Source organism: Tribolium castaneum, chromosome 11, assembly GCF_031307605.1.
Source record: "Tribolium castaneum strain GA2 chromosome 11, icTriCast1.1, whole genome shotgun sequence".
NCBI classification, from domain to species: domain Eukaryota; kingdom Metazoa; phylum Arthropoda; class Insecta; order Coleoptera; family Tenebrionidae; genus Tribolium; species Tribolium castaneum.
The window spans coordinates 1,257,638-1,283,993 of record NC_087404.1 but is presented as its reverse complement, the minus strand read 5'-3'; the positions used below and the strand labels follow the sequence as shown (position 1 = coordinate 1,283,993).

Genomic DNA, 26,356 nt, shown 5'->3' with positions numbered 1-26,356 from the left:
TCTGTCTCAACAAGTTGAACTTTCTGTTGGTACTTGCCATAAACTTCTACGAAAAGATTTACATGTGTACCCGTATCGTGTCCAATCTGTTCAAGAGTTACAACCTGTGGATTTCCCTAGGAGATTACAGTATTGTCAGTGGTTTTTAGATAACATTGCAAATAACAATGAACTTTTGGAAAAAACTTTCTTTACGGACGAAGCATGGTCTCACCTGTCTGGCTACACGAATTCACAAAACATGAGAATTTAGGCTACAGAACATCCTCATGAAGTTGTGGAAGAACCTCTTCATCCAGAAAAAATAGGTGTTTGGGCAGCTATCAGCAAAAGAAGAATTTTCGGTCCAATTTTCTTTCAAGGTTGAGTGTTTTTTCGTAATGTTAGGGTTAAAACTACAGTTTGATGTGCTTTTCAGGAACATTAACTGCAGTACGTTATCACGAAGAAATTCTTACGCCTTTTATCGAAGAACTTCACGATGATGAATTACGAGAAGGTTTGCTTCAACAAGATGGTGCAACAGCGCATTGCACAGCAGAAACTTTAGACTTTCTGAGAACGTTTTTTGATGACAGAATAATTAGCAGGAATACAGCAAATGATTATCCCCCAAGACCATGTGATTTAACGCCTTGCGACTTTTATCTTTGGCCACGCATTAAAAATTCAATTTTTGTTACACTAATTCCAACTATTGATGAATTAAGACGACGCATTCAACAGAAAATTGATGAAATTAACGAAAATCCACTTGAACTGAGTAATGTGTTAAACAGTGTTCGAAGGCGTTGTGTTATGTGTGTTGAGCAACAAGGAAGACATTTCCAACAGTTTTTATTGTTAATAAATATTTTTACGAAAATGTGTTATGTTTTAATTGTCAAAAAGTAAGATTATGAAATCTTTCAATTTGACAAGTAAGTGCACAAATTAATCATAGACATACAAAACAATTGTTTTTTAATTTTAAAGCACTCTAGAGTTTTTTTTTAAATGAACGCTTGATATATATTCGTAATTGTTATGGATTCGAAAGAATTTCATAAATTCACGTCGCATTCAATCTTGCAAAGAGTGAAGAGAATGTTTGAACTTTTAAATCGGCAAAGTTAAAAAAAAATATTTTCCCTAAAGTTTAATAAAACATTTCTTAGGCCCGAAGGCACGTTGTGACCCGAAAGATGGTGATCTATGACTGGTCAGGACGAAGTCAGGGAAAACCCTGATGGAGGTCCGAAGCGATTCTGACGTGCAAATCGATCGTCGGAACTGAGTATAGGGGCGAAAGACTAATCGAACCATCTAGTAGCTCGTTCCCTCCGAAGTTTCCCATAGGATAGCTGGCGCTCGTCGCCTACGAGTTTCATCCGGTAAAGCGAATGATTAGAGGCATTGGGGTCGAAACAGCCTCAACCTATTCTCAAACTTTAAATGGGTGAGATCTGCCATAAATAACAAATAAATACAAAAGATTATTGCCGCAATTGAAAGAAAGATTTGGTGCATCCGAGGCCCAAGTAGTTACAATCGCCATCGGGTCTCGGGGGATGCCCAAATCCACATTAGAGGACCTAAAAACACTAGAAATCAAGGACAAGAAAACAGCGCTCACCCTGTCGCTGACAGCACTCCGGTCCTCTATTGAACTGTACCACACCTTCATGGAATATATGCTTGGTGCAGTTCGCCTTCCCCAATCGGTGGATCCTGATGTTTTATCCCAGGAGACCGGGGCTTTTTAGCAATGAAATGTTAAATGTCAGTGTGCATGTCCTTCCAACTATAGCTTTGTAGCGTGTTGTGTTATCCATTTTATTCCTTTTTATTAGGTATGGGTTTTTCCATACCTAATTTTTAAATACGGTATTTTTATACAACGCGTCTCAGCTAAGACTTTCGAGCTTAATATCTCCGTTATTTGTCAACGGATTGTTATGAAATTTAGAATGCACATATTTTAGGAGGCGGTCTTTCAATTAGTGGCAAAAAATGACCTTAAGTTAAAAAATGAAATTTTAATACACACTTCTTTTATTTAAAATAAAACCAAATAAGAGAGTCATAGTTACTCCCGCCGTTTACCCGCGCTTGCTTGAGAAGTTTCCAGACGATCCGGTGAATTTCTGCAATCCAGGAGGTGCTGGTGCTTTTAGGGGCTCCGAATTTATTTAGAAGTATTAACCAGTTTTCTGGGGGAGTAATTTGTTCCTCGACATTTCTTTTAAGCAGCTAGAGAAAGTATCTCGGTCGATTGTGTTGGTCACATCTTTAATAAGGATTTTTGGGAAAATTTTGTAAGGCAATTTTGAACACAGGCAAGCTTTGAAGACTTTAAAGTTTAATTCTTTTGCTCTAATAGTTTTAGTCAAGGCAATTGTTGTTTTTTTTTTCTGAAGTGTCAATATTTTTAGCATTGTTTTACATTTGTGTGTAGTTTTATGGGGTCGAGTGTTTGGTTGGCAAACGTTTGCCGATTTGGAGGTAGCGATCTGTGCATAAGTTGATATACCACTTTTCATTTCACATAAGGTATTGACGATTGTGTTTTAATTTTTTCTTCTAGATCGTTGTTGGTACGATTATTATTAACATATTTACTCGCTTCGACTCTTTTATTAAGTGAGTCTTTCGATGAGCAAATAAATTCCGAGATTACCTTGAAATTGCGATTAATAAACGTTTGAGTTCCATGGAATACTCTAGCAGGGAGATATGGTTTAGAACGCGAAGAGCACCGCAGTTGCGGCGGTGTTCGGATCTTCCCCTTGGACCTTGAAAATCCGGGAGAGGGCCACGTCGAGGCGTCGCGCCGGTTCGTACCCATATCCGCAGCAGGTCTCCAAGGTGAAGAGCCTCTAGTCGATAGAATAATGTAGGTAAGGGAAGTCAGCAAATTGGTTCCGTAACTTCGGGATAAGGATTGGCTGTAAGGATCGGGGCATGTCGGGCTTGGCGAGGAAGCGGGTCGCGGCTGACGTGCCGGGCCTGTGCGAGGTGAAGCGTTGTTCCGTTTTGGCGGTCAATCTTGAAATCTGAGTTCGGTCTCGTGCTTTGGCCTCCTGCGGAACCGTCTTGCTGCGACGCTCGGGGTTCGCCCAACTCCTCTTCAGGCGTCATTAACGGTCAGCTCAGAACTGGCACGGACTAACTGTTTAATTAAAACAAAGCATTGCGATGGTCCCTGCGGGTGTTGACGCAATGTGATTTCTGCCCAGTCCTCTGAATGTCAACGTGAAGAAATTCAAGCAAGCGCGGGTAAACGGCGGGAGAAACTATGACTCTCTTATGGGAAGACCCCGCCCACGAGGCTTGGAGAGTGTGATCCTGATCACACTTGAAAAGTTATGCTGAGTACGTCGTGAGAGTCGGTAACTGTCCCAGGATGGTCTGGGATAGGCTAAACCTCAGCAGGGGAAAGTTGTAGGGGCCTGCCACCCCTACACTTTTATAGGTATGGCATTCGATACCTCAAATAGAGCCTCGGACTTGGAGGAGCATGGTTCCCCTCCTCCTCGTACTAGACCTGGAACCAACGGTCTTGACAACCCCATTGGACCTACGGGAGCGGACCATGCTCATGGACATGGATTCCGAAGACGAAGCGGGGGAACACGGACCCCCCGCCGATAATGCTCACTTAACGTCAGGCGAACCCATCGAAATCATCTTGATGTTACCCTTTCAAAGCAGGTCATGCGGCATATGTCTCAATGCCGGAAAGGGTAACTTCCGGGCGTAACGGACATCTATCGCTGATGGAAGCTAGCTCGCTCTTGAAGAACGGCGGACGGGGACTTGGAATCGTGGTGTGGTTCTGATGTAAGTCCTGAAATTATGGCGTGATGGCCCGCCCGCCCGACCGGAGGGACTTAGAACCCCCTTCCGCGAGGGTCCTGTCTGTAGGTCCACCATCTCCGTAAAACGAGTTGGAGGAAACCGCAGACGGGGATGAAGAGTCGTTCGTTCCGTCGCATCGGGGATTGCGCAGCTGGGTCAAGTCGGCGGGGTGTTCGGCTAACGGGCAAGGCTGGGCGTGAGGGGAGGTTTGCAGCTTCCCCTCACTTAAGCCCACGTTATCTTGCAGGCTCGGTTTCAGGTAATGTTCCTTCAGTTCCCCCCAACCCCGGCCTGGGGGCCGGGGCTCCTGCATTTGCTGCTGTTCCGAATGCCGATGGGGGGCCCGCCCAAAATCCGTGCCCGTATTGTGCACGGTCGTTTACTACCGCCAATGGCCGCGGGTTGCACATACGGAGGGCGCATCCAGACGAGGCTAATAACGCCATAGACATCGAACGCATTCATGCCCGCTGGTCACACGAGGAGACAGCCATGATGGCCAGGCTTGAGGCCGGTGCCATCCAGCGAGGGGGTGTAAGGTTTATGAACCAGTTTCTGGTTCCGCGCATGCCGGGCAGGACTCTGGAAGCGGTGAAAAGTAAGCGCAGAGATGCGACTGACAAAGCACTGGTCCAGAGGTTTCTGCAAGTGCCGCAAATAAACCACCCCGAACTGAGTGATCGACTGGCAGCGCCTCGGGTTTCAGGGAGACCGTCTCTGTAACATCGCGAGACGGGCTTGCGATGGGGGGGATGTTTCGGGCCAGTTGCTGGGCTGGCTGCGGGATGTTTTTCCCGTCAAGAGGGTTAGTACTAGAGGGGATCAGAGCAACCTAGATGTCGACGGCGCATTGGTGAGCAGGCATACGGCGAGGACAAGGGAGTACGCTCGGGTGCAGGAGCTGTACCGGAAGGATCCTAAGGCGTGTTTGGCTCGAATTTTTGGTGATCGTCGAGAGGGGGCCAATCGGGCTCCTAATCGCGATCCCGCATTCATCGATTTTTGGCGAGGCGTCTTTTCGGAGGCGTCCGCTGAGGTCGAGGGATGCGCGGAGGAGGTCTCCGACCATGGTGAGCTGGCACGCCGGGTTTGGGACCCCATCTCTGTCGAGGAGGTGGGAAGGTCTCGGGTCCGGAATGGTGCAGCGCCGGGGCCCGACGGAATAGCGGTTTCCGTGTGGAACAGCTTCCGCCGGAGGCCGCTGCCCTTCTTTTCAATGTGCTGCTGTTGGGGAGATGTCTGCCTGCAGAACTCACCCGCACGCGAACGGTCTTTATTCCAAAGACCGACGCACCGCGAACACCTGCAGACTATCGGCCGATTTCGATCGCGTCGGTAGTCGCACGGCACTTCCACCGTGTCTTATCCGCACATGTTCAACGCATTCCCGACTTGTTCACAAAGTATCAAAGGGGCTTCTTAAGCGGCGTGGACGGGATCGCAGATAATCTCTCGGTCTTTGACACAATGCTGACGATGTCCCGGAGATGCTGCAAGCATTTGCACTTGGCTGCGTTAGACGTGTCAAAAGCATTTGACACTGTCTCTCACTTTGCCATAGTGCGTGCTTGCCGGTCCATATTTGGAAGTGCGGAGACCGTGTTGGAAGAGGGCGGAAGGAGGGGGTGAGGCAGTGAGACCCACTCTCTCCTCTCCTCTTTAACCTGGTCATGGACCGGGCTCTGAAGAGGCTGTCCACCGATGTGGGCTTTCGTCTAACGGATGCAACCAAAGTTACGGCACTCGCTTTTGCGGACGACGTCGTTCTGTGCGCGACCACCGCTAGAGGACTCCAGACCAATCTGGATGTTCTCGAAGCGGAGCTTCGCCTAGCCGGTCTCTTGTTGAACCCCAACAAGTGTCAGGCCTTATCCTTGGTGGCTTCCGGACGGGACCACAAAGTGAAACTCGTGACAAAACCCACCTTTAAGGTGGGACAAAACACGATTCTCAAGTGGATGCGTCCAGTATTTGGAAGTACCTGGGAATCCAGTTTAGGGGTAGTGGGATGTGCGGATGCGGTTCGGAGGGTGTGGCTGCTGGGTTGAAGCGGAACACTTGTGCTCCGCTGAAGCCTCAGCAGAGGATGCACCTGCTGCGAGTCTTTTTCTTGCCCAAGTTTTATCATGCTTGGACATTTGGGAGACTCAATGCGGGTGTACTGCGCCGTCTGAACGTTGTGGTCCGAACTTCGGTTCGGACCTGGCTACGCCTCCCCCACGATATACCGGTGGGAAAGTTTCACGCTCCTACGAAGTCCGGGGGGCTGGGGATCCCGCAGTTGTCACGACTCATCCCGTTCTTGCGATTAAAGCGGTTCGACCGGTTGGGGCGTTCCGCGGTTGATTATGTCCGAGAGTGTGCATTTACGGACATTGCGGATCAAAAGATTCGATGGTGCCGTGAGCGCCTCTCGGGCATAGTGGACCAAGTCGCGGGTGGGCGGGACGCGCTTGATGCATATTGGACAGCGCAGCTTCATCAGTCGGTGGATGGAAGAGCACTAAGGGAGTCCGCTTCGGTGGCTTCCAGCACGCAGTGGCTCCGCTGTAGCACACGTGCAATTCCGGCCTCTGACTGGCTGCATTACACGGCTGTCCATATTGGCGCCCTACCATCGCGTGTTCGCACATCGCGTGGGAGGCGGGGCGGCCAGGATGTCTCTTGTCGGGGTGGATGTCTTCTGGACGAAACTCCAGCACACTGCATCCAGGTTTGCCACCGCACCCACGGGGGGCGGATGTTGCGACACGACGCCATCGCCAAGCGCATTTCTGCCGACCTAATGGAACTTGGATGGATCGTAACGAGGGAGGTTTCCTTCCGGACGACTGCGGGTGTTTTCCGGCCGGACATGGTCGCGGTAAAGGAGGGTGTTACCGTGATCTTGGACGTGCAGATTGTTTCACCGGCCCCGACACTGGATGAGGCCCATCGGCGAAAGGTTGCCAAGTATCGGGACAGGGCTGACCTGGCCAGGTACTTGGCTGAGGCTGCGGTTGCTCGTGGGCGTGCGCCGCCTGCGAATATACGATTTGCCAGCGCGACCATCTCTTGGCGAAACGTGTGGAGTGCTGAGTCGGTGGGGTCCCTGCGCGAGCTGAGGCTCTCCGCTCGGCACTTCAATCGCTATACAACGATGTCATTCTGCGGTTCATGGAGAAATTGGGTGCGGTTTAATGCGTCCACGGCCTCTGGGATGGGTCGTGGACGCGGCGACGCGAGTCCTCGGAGGCACGAAAATCAGCAGTGATGCTCCTTTGGTTTTACCATCTGTGGGGGCATCGGTCCTCACGGTTTCCTCGGGTTTCCTATTGTTTTTCCTAAACCCGACAAGGAGCCCTTTGGCCCTCCTCCTTAAACACCTCTCCTTCATCCTGTTAGTCCATTCCGGCTAAAATGATGAAGACCGAGGAGTGTCACTCTCTTGGCGGGGTTAACCCGTCCAAGTGTAAATGTGGCCTCGCCATTCGGGCTCTGATAGCCACTAAGCGACAACGACTCGCTGGCGGATCTGGTAAGGGTGGCTCTCACTAAGTCCGATCGCGGTGTCCTTAATGATGCCGTGAATCGGTATCTGGCCCAAAGGGCGGAGAGCTTGAGGATACGTAAGCGAGGCAGTAAGGGCAAAAGAAAGAGTAAGACTGGTCGCCGCTATGGCCAAACAACATCTGGCAGTGGTCAAAGAGCTGCGCTCTTTAAAAAGCACCAGGACCTCTTTTTGAAAAACAGGCGAGGATTGGCGGAGACTATCTTGTCGGGGAAGGAGGATTTTGGTCCTAGACCTGAACCTCCCGTAACAAGTGTGGAAGAGTCTTACGGCGGCATTTTCGAGTCGCCTTCTTCTCCCGATAACAAACCCTTCGAAGTCCGTGCTACTGGCGTTGAAGACCCCCCCACTTACATCACCATGGACGAAATAAAGGCGGCAAGAGCCGGTTGGCAGATTTCAGCGCCTGGATCTGACCAAATACCGGTCGCGGCCGTCAAAACTATGTCCGAGCTGGAACTGGCGATACTGTTCAACATTATATTGTTCAGAAACGTCCAGCCTTCAGCCTGGCCCTCCCAAGGAGCCGTGAGACCTTGTCGTTGGTGGGAGGGCTTAAGTACTTGCAATGAATCTGCGGGCAATGCTGGCGGGAGTCACGGAAGAGACTCCTGGCAGGGACACCCATGCCAGTAAGGCCAAAGAGGAGCAAGGAAAAACAAAGGACGGCTCAAACCTCAGGACCCACCTAAGAGATTAGGTGGTACGGGAACTGGCAAACCCGGGGTAGATCCGAGCTACAGGAGGTGGAGCGTAGCCTGCCTGCTTAAAACCGTAATTGCGGCCCGAATTCAACAACCTTTGCTGAGCGCGGCAGGGGTACGTTTTCGGGGACCCGCAACCGGGAGGCTTGCCTTAAACGGCCGGCTTGCGAGGAGAAAAACCTCTATAATAAACCGAGAGATGCTCGTAAAAACCTGTGGGGCACCAGGCGCACCCCACAGTAGGAAGCCCTTCTCTCGGTATAGGCCCACTGCTGGGAGACGACGAATACTTGGTCCTAATTCGTGGGATATTAGATGAATATCAACTCCAACCCTAAAGAAGGTGAGCCTACAACCATAACTGAAGGTCGCGAAAGTAGAGCGCGTAACATCTCTACAACGACGACGGAGGAAGTTAGCGGTCGCAGAGCCAGCACTGGACGAGAAGCATATATGGGTATTGGGAATAGCTCACAAAGCTTTGACGCTGGAGACAGGTTTCTACTGCTGGATGTTTCTGGATCTTGGAGCAGCCCGAAATCTACACAGGGGGAACTACCGAAAACTCCAAAAAGATCATTGAAGACAGAGAGCCCGAAGAAAGAAGAAGGAAGAAACTTGGGATACGACACCGTAAGTGTATTTAGCTCTCCAGAAGAGATTACAGATGAAAGGCAACCCAAGAGAAAACGCGAGGACACGCCTAAAAGCACCGCTCAGCAAGCGGGAACAAACGACGAATGGAAGAAATTATGCAAAGCTGTCGAGGCAACGCACCGAGAAATGGAGAGGCTTACAAGTGAAGTCTCAAAGAACCCAAACACCAAGAGAGAAATAAAGAAGTCCATAACAGTATTAAAAGGGCTCCTTCACCGGGTAACTGTTGATAACCTTGGTAAGCTGCTGAAAGATAACCAAACGGACACCTATGTGGGGGACGATATAAAATCTGAAAAGTCACTCCAAAGCAATGAAACAGGAACCCAGACTGAACCATCTATGGTTACCATCGGCACTCAAACGGAAGACGAACCATCTTGTGCATGTCAACGAGATATTGCCCTAATCAGAAGATGGGAAGACCAAAACACGGAAGAAATCAGACAAGCTATCGACCAACAAGTTACTGGGCCTGAACTAGAGAACTTATTCTCTCGTTCCTGGCCAGAAAAAGCATACACGACCACTAGTACAAAGAGTGGAAGCTTATTCTCTTCGAGTACCGACTCAGACTTGGTAATAATAGGGGATACAAAAGACCTGACAAACAAAAGCGTTTTCCGGAAAGTTGCAAGCAGGGTCCCACACCTCTTAGCCCTCGCTAAAGAGAACAAAATTAAGCCAGGGAAAGTCGTACATATCTCGTGCCAAAGTGAAATCCAGGTAGAGGGAGACGACTTAGAAAAGGAACATCTCGGGCAGAACAAGCGGTCCACATTTTTGGCAACTGTAGAAGAGTCAACTCCTAGCTATCTTGAAGCAGCGACTAATCTAAACAAAGCTTCCATGAAGGCCTCCTCCAAACTACTGGCTGTGGCGATCCTAGTGGACGACCCTAAATCAAGAGAAAACATCAGAAAGGCTTTAGAGTACTCTCTTAAAGACTTGAAGGCCACAATATACATTCCTGAAGACCCAACCAAGAATAGATCCTCCAGAAGAACCGCCAACCATGAACGAGTGGCTCAAGAAGGTATAATTCTCACAGCTAATGAGGGAAAAACCTACGCCGACCTTTTAAAAGAAGTCAAATCTGGGCTTTCCAAGTCTCAACAGGAAGACAATGTAATAGGGTGTCGTCAAACTAGGGAAGGGAATCTACTCCTCAGAATAAGACCAAACTCCAAGGCAGCCACTAAAATTAAGGAAGAACTAGCCAACATCCAATCAACCCAGAGAATTAGAGTAGTTGGACAACCAACCCAGAATACGCTGCTAATAAGGGGCTTAGATGCTTTAGCCACAAACGACGACGTGGAAAAAGCCATCGAGAGAAGCGGTATCTCGCTAGAAGATACACACATCCAATTAAGGCCGGCATGGGGAAACACTAAGACAGCAATTATCCAGTCTACAAAAGTAACGGCTGACGCACTGGTTCAAAGCAAGGAACTCCGAATCGGATTAACCCTCTGTCAAATCCGACCCAGGCAACCAGAAAACAAGTGTTTTAGATGCTGGGAGACAGGACATAGGGCGGACACCTGTAAAGGCCCTGACCGCTCAAAACTGTGTCTAAAGTGCGGCAAAAATGATCACAAAGCTGCCGAATGCAAAAATGAAATGTTCTGTCCAATTTGCAATGTTGCTGGACATCGTGCAAACGCAGGAAACTGCCCCCTTAGGAAAAAATCTAGCGGGCAGACTACTACTAATACAAAATGATCAGTTTTCTTCAGTTAAATGCGAACCGGAGCAGAAGAGCCCACGACATTCTGCACAAAACCGCCTCTGAGACCAACTCCGACATCGTTCTACTAAGTGAACCAAACCTGAAGGTTGTCGATAACCCAAGATACCTACACGACATTCGAAAAGATACCGCAATTAACATCCTTTCCAAGCATGTACAACTTAAATGCTCAGGGAGCGGGTCAGGGTTCACTTGGATCTCGACAAGTGTAGTCACCGTGTACAGTTGCTATATCTCCCCCAACTCTACAATCGGGGAGTTTATTAACGTGCTTGAGAGTCTAACCACCTCAATGCAAACGCAGTCAGACCCGGTAATCGTAACCGGAGACTTCAACGCCAAATCCACCGAATGGGGTATGCCATACAGTGATAGGCGAGGATCTCTCCTGGCCGATTGGATAGCACAGCACGACCTAACAGCGGTTAATAAACATGATGAGTACACCTTCCAAAGAGGACTAGCCCAATCTATTATTGACCTAACGCTAGTTCCAACTTATCTAGTTCATAAGTTGAGCAATTGGAGAACCCTTGATGCCGAATCGTTAAGCGACCATAAATATATTGCGTTTACGTGGGACGATAATGCGGGAACGACCTGCCAAACCTCAGGTTATACGGGCTGGAATCTAAAACGTTTAGACAAAGATAAGCTACTGTCCAAACTGAGAGAAGCAACCTGCGAATCAACACCAGCGAGTCTAAATAAGATCCTACAGAGAGCCTGCAACGCCGCTATGCCAAAAAAAAGGTGTTTCCGAAATCGAAGACCCGTCTACTGGTGGAACGAAAAAATAGCCAACTTGCGGAAAAATGCTCTGAAGTTCCGTCGCACCATAACTCGACTCCGATCTAAAAGACAAGTCTCAGTGATGTTAATCGATGGAACTACTTCCAAACTCAAACAAGCACAGAAGATGCTACGAGACGAAATACAGAAAGCAAAATCTGAGAAATGGAAGGAGTTGTGTCTATCGCTCGAAGACGACCTTTGGGGAAACGGTTATCAGACAGTAATGAAAAGAACAGGCCAGGCTTGCCCTTTCAAGCTGCCGAGAGAGCAACTGAACAACATGGTAGCCATACTGTTTCCATTACACGCCGATGTTGACTGGATCAAAGAAAACTGCAAACCGATCCCTGATTTTACCCACGATGAGCTGCGGGATGCCGCCAGAAGACTCAAATCCGGCAAAGCACCAGGTCCAGATGGGGTCCCTGGAGAAATCATCAAGATCATGGTAGAAGAACGCCCGGATACGCTGCTTGAAATCTTTAACAGGTGCGCTAAAGACTCCACATTCCCGGACTGCTGGAAGATCGCACGTCTGATTCTCCTGCCAAAACCGGGCAAACTAAACAGAACAGCTAATGCATTCCGACCGATCTGCATCCTAGATGCGTCAGGAAAGCTATATGAGTACCTACTGTACAAGAGATTAGAGGACGAAATTGAGCAACGCGGAGGGCTCTCACCGTTTCAGTTTGGTTTCAGAAAGGGCGTCTCAACCGTTCATGCGATTGATGAGGTTATACGGACAGCGGAACAGGAAAAGCTACCTTCCTATAGGCATAGAAAGACGTGCCTTATGATCACTTTTGATGTCCAAAACGCCTTTAACTCAGCGTCTTGGCAGATAATTTTAGAAGAGCTGAAACAGAAGGGAATATCACCGAGCCTAATAAATACTATTAGAGATTACCTCAACAACAGGAAAATCATTACAGACTACGGAGACACGGTCAAAGTGAACAGCGGAGTTCCCCAAGGATCTGTCCTTGCCGCCCTACTTTGGAACGTAATGTATGACAGTGTCCTTCGCATAGCAACGTCGGAAAATGTCAAACTTATAGGATACGCAGATGACCTGGCTGTTATTATCACCTGTAAGCAGATAGACGGCTTGGAAGAAACAGCAAATCATGTAGTAGCGCAGATAGCAGACTGGATGGAGACCAAGCGCTTAAAACTAGCCCCCGAGAAAACTGAATGCATACTCCTTAGATGCAAACGCAAACCTCCGGCAGTTAAAATTAACGTGTTAGGAACAGAGATCAGCCCAAAAAGTTCTATAAAATATCTAGGGGTATGGATAGATCAGAACTGCGGTTTTAAACAACACATACAACAAACCGCAATTAAAGTTGAAAAGACAATTACAGCCTTATCATCAGTAATGCCCAACATAGGCGGACCAAGTTCCTCAAAGCGAAGGATGCTGTCATCCGTCGCCCACTCGGCCATGTTATACGGCGCACCTATATGGCATAACGCCATGACTATAGAGTCCTACAAAAAAATACTATTTTCACTACAGCGAAGACTGGCCATTAGAATAGCCTCAGCATACAGAACCGCTCCGACAGATGCAATCATGGTCATAAGCGGAATCCCCCCGGTTCACCTTCAAGCGACAGAACGAAAAGACATCTTTTACGGGATGAGCAGATCGGACGCCAGAGACAAACTCATCAACAAATGGCAACGAGAGTGGACTGGTCGGAAATGCTGGACCTCTAAACTCATTCCAGACTTGCGGGTATGGCTCCAAAGAGATCATGGAACCCTTAACTATTACCTGACGCAGTTTTTAACGGGCCACGGAAACTTTCGATCATATCTTAGCGGAATACAAAGATGCCCTGACGATGAGTGCATCTACTGCGGGAAACGTGACTCGGCAGAACATATCCTATACTGCCCACGCTGGAAAGACTTCAGAGACGACGTTGGAGTACATCTGTCAAGAGAAAACATTATCGGGGTAATGCTGGAATCCCCGGAAAACTGGGCTAAAATAAGTGGACTGCTAACAGAAATCCTTAAGCAGAAAGACAAAGAAGAACTGTAGTAGAAGGAATCCCACGGCCCACCCGAAGTAATGCCGAGAGGCGGTTCCGGGTGGGGCTAACCGTGAAGAGAGGGAAGGGTTTTAGTCGGTCGAGCTGGGATCCGGTGGTCGCTCAACCCGACACTACCCGGAGGGTTGAACATCTTCCTCCGGGTGTCTGTCCAGCAGATTTCCTAATCCTCTTAAAAAAAAAAAAAAAAAAAAAAAGCCTTCAGCCTGGGGGGTACTTCGTACGACGCTGGTTCCCAAAGATGGGGATCTTAGAAATCCGGCTAACTGGCGGCCCATTACAATCAGTTCTGCTCTGCAGCGTCTTTTGCATAGAGTATTGGCGGCCCGTCTTTCGAAGTTAATCTCGTTGAGTTCATCTCAGCGGGGCTTTACCGAGATTGACGGTACTCTAGCGAATGCGCTGATACTGCATGAATATTTGCAGTATCGCAGGCAGACTGGCCGCACCTACCACGTCGTGTCTCTGGACGTCAGAAAGGCGTTTGACACAGTTTCCCACTGCTCTGTTAGTAGAGCCCTAGGTTGTTTTGTTATCCCCTCTATTATCAGGGAATACATCCTGGCCACATTTGGCGCACAGACGACCATAAAAAGTGGGAACGTTACGACAAGACCGATAAGGATGCTCCGTGGAGTGAGACAGGGTGACCCTCTTAGCCCGGTCCTATTCAATCTTGTGATGGATGAGCTTCTGGAAATGAGAAATACGAGGGCGGCTCACTGCAAAGAGGCGAACGCTGTGCCATCATGGCGTTTGCTGACGACCTCATCCTGATTGCTGACCGAGATCAGGATGTACCCGCAATGTTCGATGATGTTTCGACATTTCTCGAGCGGCGCGGGATGTCTGTCAACCCTGCCAAGTGCAGAGCGTTGATTGCGGGCGCGGTGAGCGGGAGAAGTGTTGTGAGGACAGGCAGCTCGTATAACATCCATAACACGCCGATTCCAAATGTCGATGCCCTAGATGCATTTAAGTATCTGGGGCTAGAATTTGGCCACAATGGCGTAGAGCGCCCCACAATCCACAACCTCTCCGTCTGGCTTAACAACCTCAGACGAGCCCCTCTCAAACCGGACCAAAAATGCTTATTCATCCGGCAATATGTCATCCCTCGATTGCTCTACGGCATGCAAAATCCTCAAGTTACCTCTAGGGTACTTCGAGAAGCTGACCGTCTGATAAGGAGACACTTAAAGACATACTGCCATCTTAATGTCCATACTCCAGATTCTCTTATTCACGCGAGTGTGAGTGACGGAGGTCTGGGTATAATGGAATTGCGTAAAGCAATTCCAAGAATTTTCCTAGGACGGCTAGTTAAGCTTCTCAACAAAAACAAAAATTCATACTTAAGTTCGGTCCTGCAGTCTAACCGTGTGAGAACACTAATGGGCAAATTATCAACCATGGCGGGTGAAGTACCAGAGTCGACGTTTTGGAGAAATCAGATTGCCTCGGGTCCCCTTTCAAAGAGTCTCGAACAGAGGGCCAAGGACTCCGCAAGTCGACTCTGGATCAGCGAGAAACCTTCCGGTTGGTCGGGTAGAGATCATGTCCGTGCAGTCCAACTTCGCACGGGCAACCTCCCGACCAAAGCCATTCCATCGGTGCCGGTTGGTCAGAGACGCTGCTGACACGGATGTGCCTGCGATGAATCGATATCGCATGTGCTTCAGATGTGGTTAAGTGGTTAAGAAAATAGCCCGCCATTGCACCTCACGCGGTTGGACGGTGGAAGTCGAGCCACACATTCGCTCTAGGTGTGGTAGGCTTTTTAAGCCTGACCTGGCAGTCCATCAGCCAGGCGGCGCCATTGTGATAGCGGATGTCCAGGTTTCAAGGGATTCCGAAAGCTTGACGGTACCTTACGAACGCAAGCGAGCTAAGTACGACGTGCCCCAATTCCATCAGGCGGCACAACATGCATAGCCGGGTAAGGCACGTTTGCCCCTATAATAGTGGGCGTCCGGGACATATGGCCCCGGATAAACAACGACCGCTCGGCGGCATTGCAGATTCCTCCGGTCGTGCGACGAGCTTGCGTAAATTCGGTTGTCAAGTGGGGGTCGTCGATCCATGCTACCTTTATGAGGTCAGTATGGGCAAATCGACTCAACCCCCGACCTTTAAGGGCTTGAAAAGAGTGGCAGTTGTGGAGGCTTCCTTCGGACGTCGGGTCGGATTTTCGGACGCCAGGGTACCTTCACCGCTGGGTTCACAAACTAGGCGAACATCTGCCGATACCCTCTTTAGGTCATAGGACCACATGTCTCTGCACGAGATTAACCCATAGCCAAGTGCCTCGTCATCTAATAAGTGACGCGCATGAATGGATTAACGAGATTCCCGCTGTCCCCACCCACTATGTGATTTCTGCACAGTGCTCTGAATGTCAACGTGAAGAAATTTGAGCAAGCGCAAGTAAACGGCGGGAGTAACTATGACTCTCTTATGAACCCTCGTGCGGTGTGTGTGTGTGTGTGTGTGTGTGTGTGTGTTTGTGCTGTGTGCTCAGCGAGAGGGCTATTAGTTTTAACCTTACCATTTTGGAACCTTCCCTAGCTTCGACTGCAAGGGGGCACCATTATCGTGACCCCACGTAGCCCCTCCTGGTGTTTGCGTCCTTTTTCGACGCTCTAGGGCGTCAAAGAACGCCAAAACGAGGAACCTATATATTAGGAGCACAGAAAGTATAGGTGAAATTTGCCCGGCACCTCCACCAAAATTGACGATTTTGTGTCATGACCCGGCATTGAACTCTCCGTTAAAAACTTTGTTATGCGTCGTATTTTCGTGTCGTTTTCGCGCAAATCTCGTGCACCGCGCGGGCATGCCCTCTGGTATCCCAGATTAAGAACGAATTACACCCGGATATGACGACATAGTAACCCCCCCCCCCCCATATAATGCCAACACCAGCACATCACATACCGCCAATACATTCAGCTACACCCCCGATACATAGTCTACCTCCCGGCCTGCCAGTCTACGGAGACGGATTAGCCTCAGTCTGAACCCAACAGTAACCAGGACCGGTTTACCATTTACTTTACCAACGTGCTCCTAGGTAACAAACCCCCAGGCTCTCACATACATTTAACTGTAAACGTCGCCCTTTCCGCCGACAAAGCAAGCCTTTCCAGTCTTCTGGATGTGTGGCTCGCCCACACATTCGCAAGAAGACCGCGCAGATGTAGACCCGGCACTGTCACACCCGCCACTTCCACCGCCAAACCAAAGGCTAGACACCAAAAAGCCTATGGCTAGACTCATACTGGGTCAGGTAAAAGAACGGCCAACTACAAAAAGGCTCAAGAAACAGGGCGATCCTCTAAGCCCCCTACTTTTTAATATGGTGATAGACGAGCTACTACATTTAGTTGACAATCTACCCGGAGGAAGCACATTCAAAGAGCGAATCAAGTATCCTATCATGGCGTTCGAGGACGATCTAATTATCCTCGAAGACGACGAAGCCCATCTGCCCAACACCCTGACCACGATCAATTATCTCCTTATAGCCTGGGGCATGACCCTCAACCCTGCAAAATGTCATGCCCTTTCGGTGGCTATCTCGAATGGTCGCCCGTTAAACAGAAACAGACCGTTCCTGGAAATCAACGGCGGACAGATCACCATGATAGAGACCCTCAACGCGTTCAGGTATCTGGGCCACAACGTTGAGGCCACTGGCATCCAACGGCCCGACCTAAAGAACCTTGTAACCTGGACATCCATCCTACAACGTGCCCCGCTAAAACCCGACCAGAAATTAAGAATCCTCGTTTGTAATCCAGTCACTGTTCATCGCTCGAGCTGGTCGGATCGTCCGCTCCGCTCTGACCATCGCGCATTGTAAGGTGACAAACAGTTTGTGCTTGTGGAAGTGCAAACACCGAGGCAAAAACATACAAATCCGGTGAGTCGTTTTAAAAATTTTACTTGCCCATCAGGGCTTTTTCGTAAAAATGGCGACGCAACGTCGAAACTCGACGACGTCAATTGAAAATGTTGACCTTGACGTCGATATGGACAATATTGGCAGTATTATTGAAAATTGTTCGAAAAATTTAGAAATTTTAGATTCTTTTGTTTTAAAATCGAAAGACTGTCTTCGGGAAAGACAAACTTACCAAGCGGCCATTCAAAATATTCAAAGAGAATTTCGAGCTATTTTAGCAAATTTTAATAAACCAAATTTTGAATCCGGATTAGAGGAAAAAATAGCCAGTATTGTGGAGAAGGCTATTGATAGTAAATTGGGTGATGCAAACCCCAGCACTTTGCCAATTGGACCGCGGTATAGCCAAATTTTAAAATCAAATTTACCGAAAAATTCTGAGACTATTTCAGCCCCGACCAAACTGCCTCAAAATAACTACAAAGTAATTGTAAAACCAAATGAAAATTTGAAAAACATAAAATCATCTGAAGATACGCGAAAAATTTTAATGTCGAAATCTCCTAAAGATTTTGGTATTAAGGTAAATAAAATAGTCCCGCTTAGAAACCACGCAATTCTCATCGAATCAGATTGTCCTTCAATTTTGAATTTGTCTGAAAATCGGGTTTTAAAGTCACTAAATTTGTCTGCTGAGAGAATTGATAAAGTCTGGCCAAAAATTCAGATTTCTGATGTTCCTAAGGATATAGATGCTGATGAGTTAATTATAAAGGTTTCAAAACAAGAGGATTTACCGGAAAATATCCCAAAAAACTTTGTAAAATCGGCCTTTAAAGTAGGGAATAAAGACGGAAAATCCAACCATTGGGTTATCGAAGTGCATCCGGCCGCAAGAAATTATTTCATTAAATCAGGTAGCAGGGTTTACGTTAGCTGGAAATCTTTGCACATTAGGGATTACTTAAGGGTCACACGGTGTTTCAAATGCCAAAAGTTTGGACATGTCTCAAAATTCTGTAACTCTGAGAAACAATGCGGGTACTGTTCAGGAACGGATCATGAATCCATGAATTGCAAAGTTAAGAACGAAGAGGCCAAGCATAAATGTAGTAATTGCATAAGATCAGAACAACAAGAAGTAAATCACTGTGCAGGGTCGCCTAATTGCCCTATCTATAAACATCGGCTGCAGGAGGCCCTAAAAAACATCGACTTTGATGGATAACACAATTAATATAATTCAGTTAAATTGCAATGGCGCGAAATTGGCAACGGCAGAATTAGTAAAATATGCACTTGATAATAATTTCCAATTGGCATTTTTACAAGAGCCGCATAGGGTTAAATACGGGCAAAATTACAGATTTCAGGAATCTCGACCGCAATTAGCTGCTTTGCAACTAACGATCCAAAATTCCAAACGGCAATTTTGTGTTTTGACCCAACCGCGTGATGTCGAGCGGTAAAGACACTCACATGAGTCTCTCGGTAACTCAATCCAAAAAGTGTAAAAAGTGTAAATATCCCATAACATCGGGGATCAGCTGTGTAAATTGTGGGTCACTTAGCCCCCCTAGCTGCTCTAAGTTATTGAAAAACGTAAAAATTATTAGTGATTCTCAGTTAATCTGTTGCGATAAGCCACCCGACGACCCTCAAACAAGTGAGGTTGCCGATACGGACGTTTCTTTGGAGGATGTCATCAATGCCGCTCTTCTGCCAATGCTAGAAGAAATCAAACAACTTAGACATGAGGTCGAAACATTGAAGCAATCTAACATCGACTTAATTAGACTGTTGTCAACTAAAAACAATGAATCGTCTCATCCTGGCAGATTAATAAATCGTTCCAATGAACTAACCATCAAAAAATCTACGGTAAAAAAACAATCAACAACAAAATGTTCAGCTCCAAAAACCTTCAATTTAATCTGGGGTTCCTCGGCAAAATTCTGTAGACCTGCCGGATACAGATGCTGAAAAAGATACAGGAGGCTGGGAAATTCCGACTCAGCGTAATAGGCGTCAGCGTACAAAAAAGACCCAAAATGTGGTGTACGGAAACGCCAAAATGAATCTTGAACAGAACTTTACGGCAAAACCCAACAAGAAAGCTTGGATTTACCTAGACAAAGTTAAACCGGATACGGATGAAGATGTCATAAGAAACTATGTTTCAAGAAAACTCCCGGAAGCAGATGAGCTTATTGTAGAAAAATTAAATTCGGCTGGAAAGAATGAATCCTTCAAAATTGGGATTAATTTTGTTTTTAAAGACAATATCTCTTCAGCGGGATTCTGGCCGGACGGTGTCTTGATTAGAAGATTCCACTTTGGCAAGAAACCTTTTTTAGGGGAAACTGGCGAACCAACAAACGAGAATTCTCAAGCACTACTGGAAGGAACTTCTTAAACAATTCCAAGGTAAAGAAACATTCAAAAAAAAGTCACATAAGTCCAGATACCTACAATCTCCGGGTATATTACCAAAATGTAAGAGGACTACGGACTAAATTAAAATCCTGTCTGTTATCCTGTCTAAGTGCAAGTTATGATGTTATCATTCTCACAGAAACTTGGCTTCATCCGGGCATCAATGATAAAGAATTTATTGATATGCGATATGTTGTTTATCGTACAGACAGAGCTTCGAATAATAGTAACAAATCAATTGGTGGCGGTGTGTTAATTGGTGTGAATAAGAACTATGTGTCGTGCAAATTAAATATTGTTTCGAATATTGAAGATATCTGGGTGTCAGTACTCGTTGCAAAAAAATGTTTCATATTTGGTGCAGTGTATCTTCCACCAGATGCAACAGTAGACGTTTATATTAAGCACACTGAAATCGTCAAAAATGTTATTACTAATAACTTGTCTAGTTTAATATATATTCTCGGCGATTACAATCTTCCAAATATCAAATGGATACAAGATGATGAAATTCCGGGTTACATACCCACATGTATTAAATCTGATAAAGAAACTGTTATATTTGATGCATTTTTTAATTATGATCTTTGTCAGTTTAATGTTTTTGATAATCCCATTGGTCATGTACTTGACTTATGCTTTTCTAATAGTGATAGCATTGTTATTGAAAGGCCCAATACAGTCATTGTCAAAGAGGATCTGCATCATCCTCCATATGAATTTGTGATATACAGCTGTGATGAAACCTCTAATTATTTCTGTGATATTTATTACGATTTTAGAAACTGTGATTATCTACTTGTAAATAATTTTGTATCCTCTATTGACTGGTCTTTTATTGATAATTTATGTGATATTAATGCTAGTGTAGAATTGTTTTATAATTATTTATATTTTATATGTGATATTTTTGTACCCACAAAACGTAGACGTAAAAATAACTTTCCAATATGGTTTAATGATGAGGCTAGGCGCTTAGTAATTCTAAAAAAGTCATTACATCGTGAGTATAAACTGAGTAATGATCCTAATAGCTACGCTACATTTGCAAAGGTTAGGAAACAGTGTAAAGATGAAATAAACAGTTGCTACAACAGTTATATTGGACAGACAGAAGATCAAATAACTTCTGATCCAAAGCATTTTTGGAAATTTATAAATCACTTAAAAAGTAGTAATGATCTCCCTAATATAATGTTTTTCAGAGGTCAGTCTATCATGGGTGTTAGCAATATTTCTAATACATTTGCGATTTATTTTGCCTCAATATACAAAGACTGCCAAGTTTCACTTACTGGTACAAATTACTTCAATATTACTAAAGACAGTGTAGATATAAATAATATTTTTATATCTGAAAACACTGTACATAAAGAACTTTGCAGTCTAAACATCAGGAAAGGAGCAGGACCTGATGGGTTCCCTCCTCTGTTCTACAGAAACTGTGCTAACTCCCTTGCAGAGCCTTTGACTCACATTTTTCGTAATTCAGTTGTATCTGGTATTTTTCCAAATTTATGGAAAATGTCTAATATAACTCCTGTTTTTAAGTCGGGTCTCAAGCACGAGATAGAGAACTATAGACCTATCAGTTTACTATCTGTCCCCGCCAAGTTATTTGAGAGCATTGTATCCAGTCAGTTGTTTTATTTATTTAAAAATGTTATTAGCCCATCGCAGCATGGATTCTTCACTGGCAGATCTACTCAATCTAATCTTTTTGTGTTTGTTAATGACATATTAGACGCTTTCGAGTCCGGGTTTGAGGTGCATTGCGTCTACACCGACTTCAAGAAAGCGTTTGATTCGGTTAGCCACTCTGTATTATTACATAAGTTAAATTTATATGGTATAAGCGATCTATTTTTATCTTGGATCAGAAACTATCTTACTCATCGAACGCAAACTGTTTCAATAAAAGGCTTTAAATCTTTTGTCATTAAAGTAACCTCTGGTGTGCCTCAGGGCTCCATATTTGGCGCTTTACTTTTTAACATATTTATTAACGATGTTGGCAGTGTTATAAAATCTAAGTACTAAGTACGATCTAAAGATGTATAGGGTAATAAAATCTTATAAAGATATAAAGATCTTACAAGAAGATATCAAAGCTCTTGAAGGTTGGTGTAAAAGCAATGGCATGGAGTTTAACACCGATAAATGTAAGACAATGTGCTTTAGCCGTAAAATACATCCCAATAGACACTCGTATATGCTAAATTCAATCGAATTAAAAGAAATTAATTTTATAAAAGATCTTGGAGTATTTTTGGATACAAAACTTTTATTTACATATCATTATGATTACATCCTATCTAAAAGCAGAAAAATGTTGGAGTGTATAAAAAGATGGACGGCTGATTTTCGCAATATTAGGTCAGTCACAATACTCTATAACTCTATGGTCCGTTCTATTCTTGAATATAGCTGCATCGTTTGGTCGCCTATATATATTACTTATACAGATCAATTAGAGGCTGTGCAGACCAGTTTTCTAAAATATGCTAAATACAAACTGTCTACTAATAATGTTATTTTGAATAGCTTAGATGATGTGTCATCTTAAAAGATCTTAAAAAGATAGCACCCCAAAACTACGCCGATAATAACCAGAATATACAATGCTTGTTGGACCCTAAACTACTTTCCGACCACCTGGAAAAAGGGCAACCTTGTAATTCTGCTGAAGGACCCGAAAGCGAGCCACTCAAGTATCAAGAATTACCGGCCGATAACACTGCTTCCGGAGCATGGCAAAATTCTTGAGAAAACCATAAGGAGAAAGTTGGAAGAAGAGTTCGGTGTGAACCACTACAGTGCGAGCATTGTTCCCTGGTGACATCCTACAACTAGTAAGCTGTGATTCTTATACTCTCACCTTTATCTTAACTACACCCTTCCCATTATTTTGCCTTTCTCTATCACAAAAATCAATTGTCTTTTACAATTAACCTCGATGTACCTGGAATCTACGTTCCGACGTAGTACCAGGTACAAGTCAAACTAAACAATGCAAAATCCACCCAATGATACTCCACAATTAATCAATCAACAACAATCCACAAACTCCAACATGACGAAACAAACTTACGCAAGCATCTCAAAACAAACCCAAAACCAACTTTTACCCAGAAGCCATGCAATCGTCATTGATACACTAGATGATTTCAAATTAACTGATTACGTAGTCGCTATTGGCACGATAATTGGTCCAAAATTCATAAAATCCGCGTCAAGAATCTCCAACAACCGAATATGTATCTATCTCACATCAACGAACTAGTCAATCAGCTGATAAACGACAAAAAAACGATAAGAATTGAAGATAAGGAGTTCAAAATTCGCAAATTAATCACACTTGCAGAGCGATTAGTAATAGGAAACGTATGCACTATCTATCCCTCATTCCATAATAGAAAATGAAATCGCCAAAATAGGACTTAGAGCTGTTTCTTCTGTTAAAACATTACGAGCAGGAATACCTGACGACGCGTACAGTCACGTTGAAAGTTTCCGAAGACAAGTTTTTGTCACTCCCCCTGAAGACAATTTTGAATTACCTCAGTCAATTGTAATTAATTTTGAAGACACAACCTTTAGACTCTTCCTAAGTTTTGAGGAGATTACCTGCTTCATCTGTAAACAACAAGGTCATTCTACTAACAGGTGTCCAACAAATACTACTGCCAATTCTCAATCTGCATCCGTTCCAAATAACGAAACAACAGATGATGACAATGAAGATGAAGAAGAACCAAGAAATGCTGACTTGGAACCACAACACGAAACACCAACAAAACCCCATAAAAACAAAAATAAACCAATAAGCCAAAAACGTTCAGCAAGCACCACAAGTGAAGAAAAACCAACAACACCCAAGAAATTTCAAACAAACAAAACTGAAAACAAACAAGATATCTTTAACAAACCCAGACCACCTCCAACAAATCTGAGGAAGAAGGCAAAAATAATTCATTTATCGCAAGAGTCACTAGACAATCTAAATATCAATGGCGTAGAAGAATTGTTGCAACCAATTAAAAGTACGTTAGAAAGTCCAAACAGTCCATACCCCCTTGATTTCGAACAGCTTTGTGATTTCATCACTAACACAAAACATACATCTGATTTACTTTCTCTAACAAAAGAGTACACAGACGACACTGACAACTTCATAAACATGATAACTACTTTATACAACTCACTTGAAGATCGCAGAATGAAGATAAAATTCACAAAAATTAAGAATAAAGTATTGTCACAACTTCAAGAGGAAAATCATGACTCCGAAGCCGAGAGCACCAGCTCGAGGCTAAGCACTTACTAGTAAAATTCACATTTCTCCTGCAATGGAACATTAACGGATATTACTCTCACCTACCAAACTTAGAAATCTTAATATCAGAAACAAATCCGATAATTTTGTGCCTACAAGAAACACATTTCAAAGAAAATAACGCTCACAACTTGAAACATTATAAAAAGTATTTTAAATCCGAAGAAATACCGTTACCAAACACAGAGCAAGAAGTAATTGCAGCGAGAATTTATTTCCCAGAACCAATAACAGTGTGTAACTTCTACATTCCTCCAAACAAAGATATGTCATTCGATGAATTTAGTCAAATTTTAGAACAACTCCCAACTCCTAGAATTATACTAGGAGACTTCAACGCTCACAGCCAACTATGCGGTGCACACACAACCAACAGAAAAGGGCGTATCTTAGAAAAAGCGATAAACGATGTTGATCTACTTTTATTAAACACTGAGCAGCCGACCAGACTTGACGCATTTTCAGGTCAGTTTTCTACTCTAGATCTAACCTTCTGCGATCCATCCTTACTCCCTAGCTTGAACTGGAATGTCAAAACATATCAATACAACAGCGACCATTTTCCAGTCGTGATTGAACACCATAAAACACAGCATCTATCAACTCAAAGTTTTAAACCTAAGTGGAAAACAACATCAGCCAATTGGATCCTATTCGAAAATATCCTTACTAATCTAATAAACAATAAAGAAACTCCTGATGACCCAATCCACATGATACAACACCTAAGTGACGTAATAATAGAAGCTGTCAACGTAGCAGTTGGAAAAACCAAACCAATAGCTAATCATCTCCCTGTCCCTTGGTGGAATAATGAATGCGAGAAGGCGATTCGAGATAGTAAGAAGGCGTACAACAAATTCAAACGTCAAAACACCCAAGAAAACCTATTTCAATTTAAGCGTCTAAAAGCAAAAGCTAAATACACTATTAAAAAAAGTAAAAAAGAAAATTGGCAAAACTATGTTTCTACAATAAGAGCAGACACCCCGATTCCCGAAATTTGGACCAAAATTAGAAGAATCAAAGGAAAACCAACTAACTCACAAATCACCTTTATAAATAAAAATGGCACAGTTTACGATAAAAGTGATGACATCGTTGAAATATTAGCCGAAGAATTCGAAAACGCATCGTCAAACAATAACTACACCAAAAACTTCCTTGAACACAAAAATCAGAAAGAAAAAGAAAACATCGAAATAAACCTTCAAGCAAAACACCCCCTAAATGAAGCAATTACATACGTAGAATTAGAGGAAGCTATAGATAATAGTAAAAACTGCGCCGCTGGACCTGATGACATCCCTCCCATATTTTTGAAAAAATTGCCTCCACTGTTAAAACAATTAAACTGTTAAACTGTTTCAACGCTATCTTTGAGTCAGGAGCTTTTCCAGAAATCTGGAGTAAAGCAATCATAATACCAATTCTAAAACCAAACAAGTCCAAAAACGAAACTGCACCTTATAGACCCATATCATTAACATGTTGCTTATGTAAAGTAATGGAAAGTATTCTAAACAAACGACTAAATTGGTATCTGGAAAGCAATAACCTTATAAATCCAGCTCAAAACGGTTTTCGCCAACTACGATCTACAACTGACAATATCCTTGCACTTGAAAGCAACATAAACGAAGCCTTCTCTGACTCAAAGCACGCATTAGCAATTTTCTTTGACTTAAATAAAGCCTTCGACACCGCCTGGAGACACAGCATTTTATCTACATTTTTAGGATGGGGAATAAATGGAAAAATGCTGGCCTTTATTAAAAATTTCCTAAGTAATAGATGTTTTCAAGTATCAGCCAATGGATGCACATCAACCGTAAAAAGCCTAGAAAATGGAACACCCCAAGGATCGGTTCTGAGCACCACTTTATTTAATATTGCAATAAACGACGTAACTCGCGATATCAGGGCACCGATAAAAACCACATTGTACGCTGATGACCTTACCCTCTTCATCAAAGGAAATGACATTATTTCGTCGAAAAACTTAATGCAAAGAGCAATAGATTCATTAGAATTATGGTCACGAACAACAGGTTTTTGTTTTTCGCCAGAGAAAACCAAATGCGTGATTTTTAGTAAAAGGAAGAAAATACAACCACCAGAAATTACACTATACCATAAAATCCTAAGCTTCTGCGATGAAATCAAATACTTAGGAATTATATTTGACAGCAAATTAAATTGGCAAAACCACATCACATACCTCAGAAAAGAATGTTGTAACAGAATTCGACTGCTGAAAATGCTAGTACACCAGCACTGGGGAGCAGATACCACCATCCTACTAA

At 44.5% G+C, this 26,356-nt stretch overlaps 1 protein-coding gene and 1 non-coding gene across 2 annotated transcripts in view; both read right to left on the bottom strand.

Moving 5' to 3' along the window:
* The window catches only part of LOC103312347 (B-cell lymphoma 3 protein), a 467,353-nt gene that overhangs the window by 381,505 nt on the left and 59,492 nt on the right, over positions 1-26,356 (bottom strand). The gene's annotated exons all lie outside the window — the stretch shown is intronic.
* Positions 13,981-14,053, bottom strand: Mir11648 (microRNA mir-11648). Its single transcript, NR_161906.1, has one exon. It is a non-coding gene; the product is annotated as a microRNA mir-11648 (primary transcript).